This window comes from Phyllobates terribilis, unplaced genomic scaffold (genome assembly GCF_046119375.1).
Source record: "Phyllobates terribilis strain yellow unplaced genomic scaffold, ASM4611937v1 Scaffold_8__6_contigs__length_399053987, whole genome shotgun sequence".
Classification (NCBI taxonomy): domain Eukaryota; kingdom Metazoa; phylum Chordata; class Amphibia; order Anura; family Dendrobatidae; genus Phyllobates; species Phyllobates terribilis.
Genome location: NW_027362768.1, coordinates 294,947,671 through 294,961,119, shown reverse-complemented (window position 1 = coordinate 294,961,119; position 13,449 = coordinate 294,947,671). Strand labels below are relative to the sequence as shown.

The window sequence follows — 13,449 nt, the reverse complement described above, 5'->3', positions numbered from 1 at the left end:
GGCACTCATAGGAATGCCATCCAGTACCAGAGGCAAGATTGAACGTCCCCCTACGTATTTATCACGCCAGTTTGATGGGCCTGATGGTCTTATGCCTGGGGGTTGGCCCTCTACCCCAGGTTGTACCCGTTTAAATGACAGTACCTTGCCACATGTCCGGGTTAATTGCAGCGGCGGCAGATGGGTCGTCCGTCCTCGTTGTATCTGTCGCTGGGTCTTCCTCTGGCCGGTGGGGTCCTCCTCAGTCGGCGCCACGGGACGTCCTCCGGTCCGGAGGCCAGCTGGATCTTTCCTGGAGAAGAGACCTGTAAAGACTGCACAGTTCTGGTTAGTGCGGCAACGCTCTTAGTCAGCTCTTGGACCTGATGGTGCAGGTCTGTAGCCGGGTCACTGTTTAAAGCCTGCGCATCAGCTCCCACAGGCCCTGCAGACAAGGGCGCCGTCTCCTGGTGGTAAGTGATAGCAGGGCGCCTGTGGGTCACAGCGCCACCTGGTGCCGGTTCTCGGAGCACCCGGATGGCTCTGTCCTTGAACTGTGCAAAGTCCAGGTCAGGGTCCTGTAAGACCATTGCCCGCAACTGGGTTCGATGGGCATTGCACAGTAGACCCTCAATAAATTGTTCAGTCAACAGCTTATCTTCATTTCCCACGCTGTCAGGGTCTGCCTGCTTAATGGCTCTCAGGGCCTCTTGTAGGTTTAGAGCATAGTCTCTTATACTCTCATGTGCCTGTTGTTTGCACCCATAAAATCTTAGTTTTATTTCGGCTGAGGTGCGGGTGTCAAATGTGTCTTTCAGCCGGGTTAGTATGTCTCTGACAGTCCTCTTCCTCCCAGGTGGCCAGGACTTTACCTCCCTTTGGGCTGCCCCGATTAATTGGGCCACCAGGATGCTCACTTTTTGCTCTTCTGTGAGGGAGTACACCTGGAAGAGGCTATCCAGTCTTTCTCTAAAGTCATTTAGAGTATGTGACTCCCCTGAGTACTGGGGTAGCCAGGTTGCCCCCGGGATATAGGGCATGGTGAATGGCATGACTGCTGCAGCAGTTGCGCTGGCGGTGGCTGTGGCAGTGGAGCTCCCCTCGGTGTCCGGCATCCTCCTCCCCCCTAGTGGACCGTGGCCTACCTTGTGATGCTCTTCTTCCGTAGGCCGCGGCTCCGCAGTCGATCGTCGGGGTTGAGGACCTGGCGTCGCGCTCTGATGACGTCAGCGTCGCTCTTCCAGGACCTTGCGCAGCGTCAGAGCGTGGGGCGGAGCTTCGGATCTCGCGCGCTTTCGGCGTCCACGCCCCTCTTCTTCCCGTGCGGCGTCCCGAAGATGGCGTCCGAAGGCGGGAAGCAGCTGCGGATGGCGGGAAGAAGGCAGAAGACGGCGGGAAATGGTCCAAGATGGCATCTGATGGCGGGAATCGGCTCCGGATAGCGGGAAACGACTCCGGACGGCGGGAAACTTCACCACAGGTAAGTATAAAAGTCTCTTTTTCAGGCGCGCAGTACCCGGTGGTTGCGGGCACGAAATCCTGCCGACTACGCCAAAGTTGACGCGCCCCCTGGGCCTGTGCTGCTGCTGCTGTGCAGGGGGAATACCCGGAGCCGGATCGCTGGGGGTTGTAGTTCTCCGTGGCGGTGACCCGGTCCGTGCCCAGGGTGGTCAAACCAGTGGCAGTCTAAATGTTGTAATAAGTGTCCGACTACGCCACCCGTGGATTGCGGTCAGTGGGGACCGCCGCTGCGCTGCCGACCGCTGAGGCTGATGTTGGTTGCGCAGCCGAGTATGGGATAACTCCCCACGGGAGGAGTATTGCCACAGGGCAGCTAATGTGAGAGATGATGGGAGTGATGGTGTGAGTGTCCCAGTACTAATGGTGCTGGTGCGGCAAGGAATCACAGAGACGTGTGGTGCAGTTCAGGGTCTTTACTGATGGTACAAGGCAGACCCTCCCAGGAGTACTGGCTAGTATAAGGGGCCTGGTCAGTCTGCGAGCAAGCAGGAGTTCCCCTGGCCAGGTGGAGTTGTAGGCCTCCCCGTTAATCTGCACTCTTCCTGGCTACCTTGCTGTCAGCGGTTACAAGTAGCCCACGTCCCTGAGTATACCGTGTGGTGCTCACCCGTATGGCTGGTGACTTGGGGCCTTCTGTTAGCCTCCGCTCCTGGATGGCGGCGCTGGTCCCTTCTCTGTGACTGAGCCTCCGGGCTTCTATGGCCAGAGGACCTGGAATCCCCTGCCGGCTGGTTTCTGCTGCTGGGTGTATATCAGTCCCCACAGCCTCGGACTCCTGTGTCCGGCTTTAGTATCTTCGTCCAGGGCGAACTCTGCTCAGCTCCAGCCCCTGGACTTCTGCTACTGCTCCTACAGAGCTCCTGTTCTTGCTTTCCCTGTGTCTGGAACTGTCTGTAGCTCCACTCTGACTCTGACTCTGACTCAGTCTGCAGCTTCACTCTCTAATCCCGCCCCAGACCCAGTTTATAAGGGCAGATTCCTCCCCTCCCAGGTCTGGGTGGGCCGTGTTGCATGTTTAGGGATCCTGACCAGAGAAACCTCCCACTTGCTCTCAGACATAATATCTCTATTACTGTGGCAACCAGACCCCTGGGGTGTCACATTCCCCCCTAGTAAATTTTAGTACTCCGGGACTAAACACATTTTTAAAGAAACATAAATACCATAAATACAAGGTATAACAATAATACAATAACATATTCACAAGAAACTTTAGTCTGTAGAGGTCACGGCGTTTCCGTGACCGGGTGTCCATATCACCCAAGGTGAAGTTTATGAAACAAAGGGGTGTCCATGTCACCCAACAAGGCGAAGTCTTGGCACAGAATAGGGCACCTGTCCAAAGCAAACCCCTTGCGTTGTCCTTGGGCGTGGCTGCAAGGGTAGACTAACTACTTTGGGCCGCAAGGAGGCCACGCCAGACAGGTTTTCTCTTCCGCGGCCGTCTTCGCAAGAGGCACCAAGGTGCAACTATCTACAATACTGTTCCGGTTATCCAGCGTCCATAACCTGTTAGTCCAAATAAATCTGCAGGGTAACTGAGAAACATAATTAGTAACAGGCAACAAACATAAACCATAAACATTTTTCAATAAACAGTTAACGTTACAGTGCATTGGTTTAGATTCTCCAGCGAGCGGGCATCTGACCTCTAGTGACTCTAGTGGACCTACGGAGCTCACTAACTGGTTCTGCACTACAGGGTGTAGGAGGTGTTATGGGCAAGCTGGGCAGCTTTCTGCGCACTCTTTGGCTCACTAGGGGCACGGCAGGCTCACTACTAGCAGAGGGTTGATCCTCCTGTACTGCTGGTGTGGACTCTTCTGCCCCTTGGGCCGGCTGCTCTTCCAGCTCTACCGGTTCCTCTGTAGGCACTTGCGGGGCTGGCTGGAAAAAGGTGAGGACGGGTACCACGACAGCGCCGTTTACTTGTGTCCAAGACCAGGGGAAGTCTCCGAGTACGGTACTGATCATTTCTTCCCTTTCCTCTGCGGGTTGAGGGATTTCTTGATCTTCTTCAGGGCTTTGCAGCTGCTCGGGACACTTCTTCAGGTGGTCTCTGGAGACAATGGCTGTGGTTTCTCCTCCATCCTTACTGGTTACGCAGATTTTTGGGTTCTCATGGCTTGATGGCAGTACGGTGTACAGGTCCTTCTCCCACTGGTCGTCCAACTTGTGGAGCCGCCTCTTCCTCTTCAAGACCTGCTCTCCAGGTACCAGGGGAACAGCGGGAGCATACTGGTTATAAGCCTTCTCTTGCCTTTCTCTAGCTTGAGACAGACTTCGCTCGACGCTCTCCTGTACTTTCCGATACTGCTGCTGCCGTTCTGTATCCCAGTCTGCCTCTGGCGAGGTGTCCTCAGCCGTCAGGACTCCCATATCCAGGTCAATAGGCAGCTTACCAGGTCTTGCTCTCATTAGGTAAGCCGGGGTACAGTTGGTGGAACCTACAGGGATGTGGTTATACAGGTCCACCAGATCGGGCAGTTTCTCAGGCCACAGACTGCGTTCTTCCAGGGGCAATGTTTTTAGCAGATCTATCACCACCTGGTTCATCTTCTCGCAGAGTCCATTGGTTTGAGGGTGATAGGGCGTTGTTCTTATCTTCTTGCAGCCATACAGGTTGCAGAACTCCTGGAAGACCTCCGCTTCGAAGGCTGGTCCTTGGTCTGTCAGCACTTGGTCCAGGTACCCGTGTGGACGGCAGAAGTGCTGCTGGAAGGCTCTAGCTGCTGTTTGAGCCGTTAAGTCCTTGACTGGGACCACCACCAGGAACCGGGAGTAATGATCTACGATTGTGAGGGCGTAGACATACCCAGATCTGCTTGGAGCCAGTTTCACATGGTCCAGGGCTACCAGTTCCAGTGGCTGTCTGGTGATGATGGGCTGCAAGGGGGTCTTCTGGCTAGCACGGTCCTTTCTTCTCAGGTGGCACGGGCCACAGTCTCTGCACCACCTCTCGATGGCTCCTCTCATGCCTACCCAGTAGAACCGTTCACGCAACAAGAACTCCAGCTTCTTCCATCCGAAATGCCGTGCTCCGTTGTGGTATGCCTCCAGAACCATAGCCGCGTCTCGTCTTGGGACCACTACCTGCCAGGTCAACTCATGTGTTCAAGAGTTAACCATTCTCCGGCACAGCTTCTCCCTGTAGAGGAACAGCTTACTTTTCTCCTTCCACAGTTGCTTGGTCTCCTCCGGAGCATCTGGGTCAAGACGGGCATCGGCCTGGGTCAGCATTTCCTTCACCAAATGGACTGCGGGATCACTGTCTTGCGTCTCCGCCCAGTTGTAGTGGGGCAAGGGATTGAACGTCACGGAGCGCCTGTCCTTCACACGGTGGGAATACAGGGTAATCCCATGACGGTGGAACGCAGGGAGCTCAACTTCTTCCAGATCTTCTGGATCTTCCCCTACGTCCGGTAAGTTCGGCATTCTAGACAGGGCATCCGCGTTGGCATTTGAGCGTCCTGCCCGGTATTTGATGGTGAATTCAAAGTTGGACAGGCGGGCCATCCATCTCTGTTCCAGGGCACCGAGCCTTGCAGTGTCCAGGTGTGTCAACGGGTTGTTATCCGTGTACACGGTGAATTTGGAGGAGGCAAGGTAATGCTTGAAACGTTCGGTCACTGCCCACACTACTGCCAGGAACTCCAGCTTGAATGAGCTATAATTCTCAGGGTTCCTCTCCGTGGGCCGTAGCTTTCGGCTGGCGTAAGCGATTACCCGTTCTTTCCCTTGCTGGATCTGGGACAGTACGGCTCCTAGCCCGATGTTGCTTGCGTCCGTGTGGAGGATAAAGGGCTGGCTGTAGTCTGGATATGTCAGGATTTCATCCCCCGTTAGGGCCATCTTCAGCTGGCAGAAGGACTCCTCTTCCAGCTTTTCCCACCTAAAGGGCGGCTTCTGGTTTTTGGCTTTCCGAGATTGACCTATCAGGAGGTCCTGCATAGGGGCTGCCATTTTGGTGAAACCGGGAATGAATCTTCGGTAGTAGCCTACCAACCCGAGGAACTGCCGCACTTCCTTTATGCTGGAGGGTCTTGGCCAGTCCTTAATCACAGTGATCTTATCAGGGTCGGGAGCCACTCCGTCAGCACTCACCACGTGTCCCAGGTACTGCACCTTTGGTTTCAGGAGGTGACACTTGGAGGGTTTCACCTTTAGGCCGTAGTTTGCCAGAGCTTCGAACACTTCTGCCAGGTGTTTCAGGTGGTCCTCGTAGGTCTTGGAATAGACGATGACATCGTCCAGGTATAACAGGACCGTCTCGAAGTTCCGGTGTCCCAGACAGCATTCCATCAACTGTTGGAAGGTTCCTGGTGCGTTGCAGAGCCCGAACGGCATGCAGTTAAATTCACTGAGACCCATCGGGGTGGTGAATGCGGTCTTCTCCCGGTCCGCCTCTGCTACAGGAACCTGCCAGTACCCGCTAGTGAGATCCAAAGTAGAGAAGAAGTTAGCAGATTTTAATGCAGCTAAGGACTCTTCTATCCTTGGTAACGGGTACGCATCTTTGTGTGTGATACGGTTGACCTTCCTGTAGTCGACACACATTCTCATAGTGTTGTCTTTCTTTTTCACTAAGACTAGTGGAGCTGCCCAGGGGCTACAGCTGTCCCTGATTACCCCAGCCTCCTTCATGTCTCTAAGCATCCCCTTGGCGTGTTGGTAGTGTGCCGGGGGTACGGGTCGGTATCTCTCCTTTATGGGAGGATGGTCTCCCGTGGGGATGTGGTGTTCTACCCCCTTTACTCGCCCGAAGTCTAGCGGGTGTTTACTAAACACTCTCTCGTACTCTCGAACCACCCGATAGACTCCCTGTTTCTGGTGTGAGGGAGTGGAGTCAGTACCCAAATGCAGTTGCTGACACCAGTCCTCCATTGGTTTCTTAGAGCCGTTACCTTCCTCTGGTTGAGATGGAGGCAAGGGTTCCACGGCCTGTACAGAATTCTGGTTTATGGTGAACAATTTGGCTAGCGTGGCATACCGGGGCAGGTGTACTTCTCTCTCCCCGATATTTATGATGCGAACGGGCAACCTCCCATGGCGTACATCGACCACCCCCCGTGCTGTCAAAATGGTGGGCCTACTGTCTGAGTAGACGGGTTCTACCATTGCTTGGTAGTCTCTACCTCTTAGACCAATAGCTGCCCGGCACCAAATCATCATCTCACTTTTTGGGGGCATGGCAATAGGGAACGGGTCACACATTCTCACGCTACCTATCTCACCACCAGATAGTTCCACCTGTTGCCGCGTCATCAGTGCCCGGATCTCTTTTTGGAGCACACGCTGCTGGCCGGAACTGGCGTTCTTGGCAACCTGCTGTAAAATGAGAATCACCTCTGCAAGACAATTTTCAATCACATTAGTTCCCAAGGTTATTCTAGGGTGACTCTCATGACGGTCTATGTCCACTATAATCAGTCCTTCTGCCGCCAGTTCGACTTTACCGATCTTAATGGTCACCTCTTTGAATCCCACCTGCGGCACGGGCTGACCATTGCTGGCGATGATACTCAGGTCGTCATCTGGGTAGCGGGTTATGTCCGAGTCATTCCAGTACTGTTTAAAGAGCACGTACGGGATGGTGGTCACCTGTGACCCAGTGTCTAGTAGGGCACTCATAGGAATGCCATCCAGTACCACAGGCAAGATTGGACGTCCCCCTACGTATTTATCACGCCAGTTTGATGGGCCTGATGGTCTTATGCCTGGGGGTTGGCCCTCTACCCCAGGTTGTGCCCGTTTAAATGACAGTACCTTGCCACGTGTCCGGGTTGATTGCAGCGGCGGCAGATGGGTCATCCGTCCTCGTTGTATCTGTCGCTGGGTCTTCCTCTGGCCGGTGGGGTCCTCCTCAGTCAGCGCCACGGGACGTCCTCCGGTCCGGAGGCCAGCTGGATCTTTCCTGGAGAAGAGACCTGTAAAGACTGCACAGTTCTGGTTAGCGCGGCAACGCTCTTAGTCAGCTCTTGGACCTGATGGTGCAGGTCTGTAGCCGGGTCACTGTTTAAAGCCTGCGCATCAGCTCCCACAGGCCCTGCAGACAAGGGCGCCGTCTCCTGGTGGTAAGTGATAGCAGGGCGCCTGTGGGTCACAGCGCCACCTGGTGCCGGTTCTCGGAGCACCCGGATGGCTCTGTCCTTGAACTGTGCAAAGTCCAGGTCAGGGTCCTGTAAGGCTATTGCCCGCAACTGGGTTCGATGGGCATTGCACAGTAGACCCTCAATAAATTGTTCAGTCAACAGCTTATCTTCATTTCCCACGCTGTCAGGGTCTGCCTGCTTAATGGCTCTCAGGGCCTCTTGTAGGTTTAGAGCATAGTCTCTTATACTCTCATGTGCCCGTTGTTTGCACCCATAAAATCTTAGTTTTATTTCGGCTGAGGTGCGGGTGTCAAATGTGTCTTTCAGCCGGGTTAGTATGTCTCTGACAGTCCTCTTCCTCCCAGGTGGCCAGGACTTTACCTCCCTTTGGGCTGCCCCGATTAATTGGGCCACCAGGATGCTCACTTTTTGCTCTTCTGTGAGGGGGTACACCTGGAAGAGGCTATCCAGTCTTTCTCTAAAGTCATTTAGAGTATGTGACTCCCCTGAGTACTGGGGTAGCCAGGTTGACCCCGGGATATAGGGCATGGTGAATGGCATGACTGCTGCAGCGGTTGCGCTGGCGGTGGCTGTGGCAGTGGAGCTCCCCTCGGTGTCCGGCATCCTCCTCCCCCCTAGTGGACCGTGGCCTACCTTGTGATGCTCTTCTTCCGTAGGCCGCGGCTCCGCAGTCGATCGTCGGGGTTGAGGACCTGGCGTCGCGCTCTGATGACGTCAGCGTCGCTCTTCCTCCCTTCCAGGACCTTGCGCAGCGTCAGAGCGTGGGGCGGAGCTTCGGATCTCGCGCGCTTTCGGCGTCCACGCCCCTCTTCTTCCCGTGCGGCGTCCCGAAGATGGCGTCCGAAGGCGGGAAGCAGCTGCGGATGGCGGGAAGAAGGCAGAAGACGGCGGGAAATGGTCCAAGATGGCGTCTGATGGCGGGAATCGGCTCCGGATGGCGGGAAACGACTCCGGACGGCGGGAAACTTCACCACAGGTAAGTATAAAAGTCTCTTTTTCAGGCGCGCAGTACCCGGTGGTTGCGGGCACGAAATCCTGCCGACTACGCCAAAGTTGACGCGCCCCCTGGGCCTGTGCTGCTGCTGCTGTGCAGGGGGAATACCCGGAGCCGGATCGCTGGGGGTTGTAGTTCTCCGTGGCGGTGACCCGGTCCGTGCCCAGGGTGGTCAAACCAGTGGCAGTCTAAATGTTGTAATAAGTGTCCGACTACGCCACCCGTGGATTGCGGTCAGTGGGGACCGCCACTGCCCTGCCGACCGCTGAGGCTGATGTTGGTTGCGCAGCCGAGTATGGGATAACTCCCCACGGGAGGAGTATTGCCTCAGGGCAGCTAATGTGAGAGATGATGGGAGTGATGGTGTGAGTGTCCCAGTACTAATGGTGCTGGTGCGGCAAGGAATCACAGAGACGTGTGGTGCAGTTCAGGGTCTTTACTGATGGTACAAGGCAGACCCTCCCGGGAGTACTGGCTAGTATAAGGGGCCTGGTCAGTCTGCGAGCAAGCAGGAGTTCCCCTGGCCAGGTGGAGTTGTAGGCCTCCCCGTTAATCTGCACTCTTCCTGGCTACCTTGCTGTCAGCGGTTACAAGTAGCCCATGTCCCTGAGTATACCGTGTGGTGCTCACCCGTATGGCTGGTGACTTGGGGCCTTCTGTTAGCCTCCGCTCCTGGATGGCGGCGCTGGTCCCTTCTCTGTGACTGAGCCTCCGGGCTTCTATGGCCAGAGGACCTGGAATCCCCTGCCGGCTGGTTTCTGCTGCTGGGTGTATATCAGTCCCCACAGCCTCGGACTCCTGTGTCCGGCTTTAGTATCTTCGTCCAGGGCGAACTCTGCTCAGCTCCAGCCCCTGGACTTCTGCTACTGCTCCTACAGAGCTCCTGTTCTTGCTTTCCCTGTGTCTGTAGCTCCACTCTGACTCTGACTCTGACTCAGTCTGCAGCTTCACTCTCTAATCCCGCCCCAGACCCAGTTTATAAGGGCAGATTCCTCCCCTCCCAGGTCTGGGTGGGCCGTGTTGCATGTTTAGGGATCCTGACCAGAGAAACCTCCCACTTGCTCTCAGACATAATATCTCTATTACTGTGGCAAGCAGACCCCTGGGGTGTCACAAATACATTTTTTAACAAAGTATAAAACTGTTAATGGGTGGTGGAAATATATACTTATATTCACTCTGTGTCTCTAGATTTAAAGAGGATCTCTCAGCAGGTTTAAAGTAACCAGGTTTTTTTTCTTATAAATTATAATATTTCTGCAGCTCCTTTGAGTATTTTGGCTTTAGGGATTATTTTTATTTATTTTTTTTAAATCTTCCATACAGTTCCAGAAATGTGAACCTCTTTATTAGTGCGGATATGCCTGGTCTTCACCAATGGAACGTGGCGGACATGACTCTGGAGAGGCGAGGCGGGAGGTTAGGCTGTTCTGTATAATCACCGAGCACCGCCTCCTTGGAAAAGCAGAAAAAGCAGCAATAGAACTGTGGGAAATAAACTACCGAGTACTCAGGGGAGCAGTGAGAATAAAAAGTGCAAAAACTGGTTACTTTTGATCTGGTAACAGGTCCCTCCATAAATCAAAAACAAGCGGTTTGCCATAAATGGAGCATTTTGTATTTGGGACCTTCCCTGATCTTATAAATAGACGGGCTGCAGCACTGGCTGATTACATACAGCCTCACATGAGAGAATATAAAGAAAAAAAGCAATTGTCAATCCACAGCAAAACCTGAATATATTACAGCAGGTCTGGTCACCTCAAGTGCAGGGCGTCCCCCCTGCACAGGGCGGCTGACGGGCGGCGTCCCCCCTGCACAGGGCGGCTGACGGGCAGCGTCCCCCCTGCACAGGGCGGCTGACGGGCGGCGTCCCCCCTGCACAGGGCGGCTGACGGGCGGCGTCCCCCCTGCACAGGGCGGCTGACGGGCGGTGTCCCCCCCTGCACAGGGCGGCTGACGGGCGGCGTCCCCCCTGCACAGGGCGGCTGATGGGCGGTGTCCCCCCAGCACAGGGCGGCTGATGGGCGGTGTCCCCCCAGCACAGGGCGGCTGACGGGCGGCGTCCCCCCAGCACAGGGCGGCTGACGGGCGGCGTCCCCTCAGCACAGGGCGGCTGACGGGCGGCATCCCCTCTGCACAGGGCGGCTGACAGGCGGCGTCCCCCCTGCACAGGGAGGCTGACATGCCGCGTCCCCCCACTCCACAGGGTAATTGTTTGCAGTACACTGACTAGTGCCGCATACACGTCCTGTATATATAGTGTAAGCTCCTGTGAGCAACCTGCACAGTGTATAGGAGGGATTCTCTGCACCTCCAGCAGTGACAGCTGCAGCCGCTTACCATAGCTCTCCCTGGCCAGTGGGCACAGCCTGTACCGATGCTGCCGGTGGGACTTGACGCGGCCTCCGGGACTACTCCAGGGTTTCTCGGGCTCTTCCCACAGCACTCTCAGCAGCTCGGGCACCCCCGACGCCAGCTCTCCGGGAAGAGACGACTTCCCCTGCTCTTCAAGGTCCATTCGCTCCACGGGTTCCCGTCAGTCCACCAGGCCGCAATCACCATGACGACTAGCGACCCCAGCCAATCAGCACCGAGGAAACGTGACGTTGAACGTTCTACGCACAGAAAAGCCCTGTTTGCAGAAACAACCAATAGGAAGGCGTTACGTCAGACTTGTTTACATACTGTGTGTGTGACTGCTGAGACTAGACGAAGAGTTACACCACCCAACCGCTAGGGGGAGCCTTCCTTAAGACCGAGCTTCTTTATTCATGTACATTCCCGGATGTCACCTTATCCTTTTAGGCTATGTGCCCACGATGCAGAAATGAAGCAGAAAATTTCTGCAGCATTTCTGCATCTCCCTGGCAGAAAAAACGCATGCGGATTGTACATGCGGATTGTACATGCGGATTGTACATGTGTTTTTCCTGCCAGGGACATGCGGAAGTGAAGCGTTCTTCACATGCATTTCCGCATGCGGGTTGTCAAGCGCTTTCCAAGAGATTTTAGCATCACTTGGAAAGTGCTTGACAACTTGGTCACACTATATAAATTCATGCAACCGGCATGGATTTATATAGTGTGACCGTAAAGAATGGTAAAATATAAAAAAATCTATACTTACCTTCTGATGGCCCCCGGTGTCTTGCTGCGCTCCTGTGCTGGCTGTCGGGAGATCTCTACTGAAAGACCTGCTGTCACATGACTGTGACGTCACCGCGGGTCCTTCAGTCCTTCGCAATCTGCCGGCAAAGGAGAACAAGCACACCGCGGGCCGCCAGAAGGTGAATATAATCTTTATTTTTTATTTTATTCTTTTTTCCACGGGTACAATGGTACCCAGGTCTGGATGAGAATCTTCTCTCCTCCAGACCTGGGTACCATAGAACCTGTTAAAAAATTAATTAAAATAAAAAATAAAGATTATACTTACCTTCCGATGGCCCCCGGTCTCCTCAACGATGCGTCCGGTCTGTTGTATGGTTCGCGGTGGTGTGAAAGGACCTGCCATGACGTCATTTAGTCATGTGACAGCTCACGAGACCGCCGACATCAGCTGTCACATGACTGAGTGACGTCATGGCAGGTCCTTTCACACCACTGCGACCAATACAACAGACCGGACGGAGCGGAGAAAACACTGGGGGCCATCAGAAGGTAAGTATAATCTTTATTTTTTTACCATTTTTATTCTTTTTTTTAACTATTACTTGGTCACACTATTTAAATCCATGCCGATTGCATGGATTTATATAGTGTGACGAAGTTGTCAAGCACTTTTCCAAGTGATGCTAAAATCGCTTGGAAAAGCATTTGATAACCCGCATGCAGAAATTCATGCAAAAACGCTTGACAAACGCTTCTACCTGGCAGGAAAAACGCATGTAAAATCCACATGCGCTTTTCCTGCCAGGGAGAAGCAGAACAAATATGCAGCATTTCTGCATCGTGGGCACATAGCCTTAGGCTATAAAAATGGTAAAAAAATCGCCGATGTCAGCGGTAGTGTGACCTGTCACATGACTGAATGATGTCATGGAAGGTCCTTTTACACCATCGCGAGCCACCGGTGAGCCAAGACGTACGGATAAAAGACCGCGAGCCATCAGAAGGTGAGTATAATGTTTTTTTTTTATTTTAAATTCTTTTTTTTTTTACAGGTAGTATGGTACCCGGGTCTGGAGGAGAGTCTCCTCTTCTCCAGACCCGGGTACCATCCGCACATTGAACCGCTTAATATCCGCATGTGCACATGTAGTCATGCGGATATTAAGCAATTTAATGCAAGTCAATGGCGGCAATTGCACCGCGTGTCCGCAAAATAATTGGTAGTGATGCGGATGTCATGTGTTCCAATGCAAGTCAATGGCGGCAAAAACACTGTGCTTACGCAAAATAATTGGTAGTGCTGCGGATTTTTCCGCAATGATAATCCGCAGCGGAAATTTCCGCAGCATGTGCACATGCGGATTATCATTGGGGAACATGGCAGGCCTTCTACCATGCGGTTTTTAAGCATTTCTGCGGCAGAATTGCCGCTGCGGAAACGCTTAAAAAACGCATAGTGGGCACACGGCCTTATAGACTTATTATTGAAGGGGGCTGTCTCACTTCTGAAAGGAATAAAATTGAAAATGCTTGTAAAAATAAGGAACTTTACTATTTATTTATTATTAAAAATACTCTCCATTCTCAAGAAAGTAGGGATTTTTTATTGTATACTGCTGGTTACCTAGATTACCGGCTACCTCTGCAGTCTATAAGAAGAGGCCGGTTTCCTAGGAACTGCAAGCACTGCTCTGTCACTGTCCACAACCAGCTGGCTCCTCCTGGAAA

The 13,449-nt window shown here is 53.6% G+C and overlaps 1 protein-coding gene across 2 annotated transcripts in view; it reads right to left on the bottom strand.

Moving 5' to 3' along the window:
* Positions 1-11,237, bottom strand: part of LOC141157337 (ankyrin repeat domain-containing protein 54-like) — a 174,399-nt gene extending 163,162 nt beyond the window's left edge. For both annotated transcript variants that reach the window (XM_073644446.1, XM_073644447.1), the window contains exon 1: positions 10,951-11,237. The gene's annotated coding sequence lies outside the window, so the exon portion shown is untranslated. The remainder of the gene's footprint in view (positions 1-10,950) is intronic.
* Positions 11,238-13,449: the final 2,212 nt, after the last annotated feature.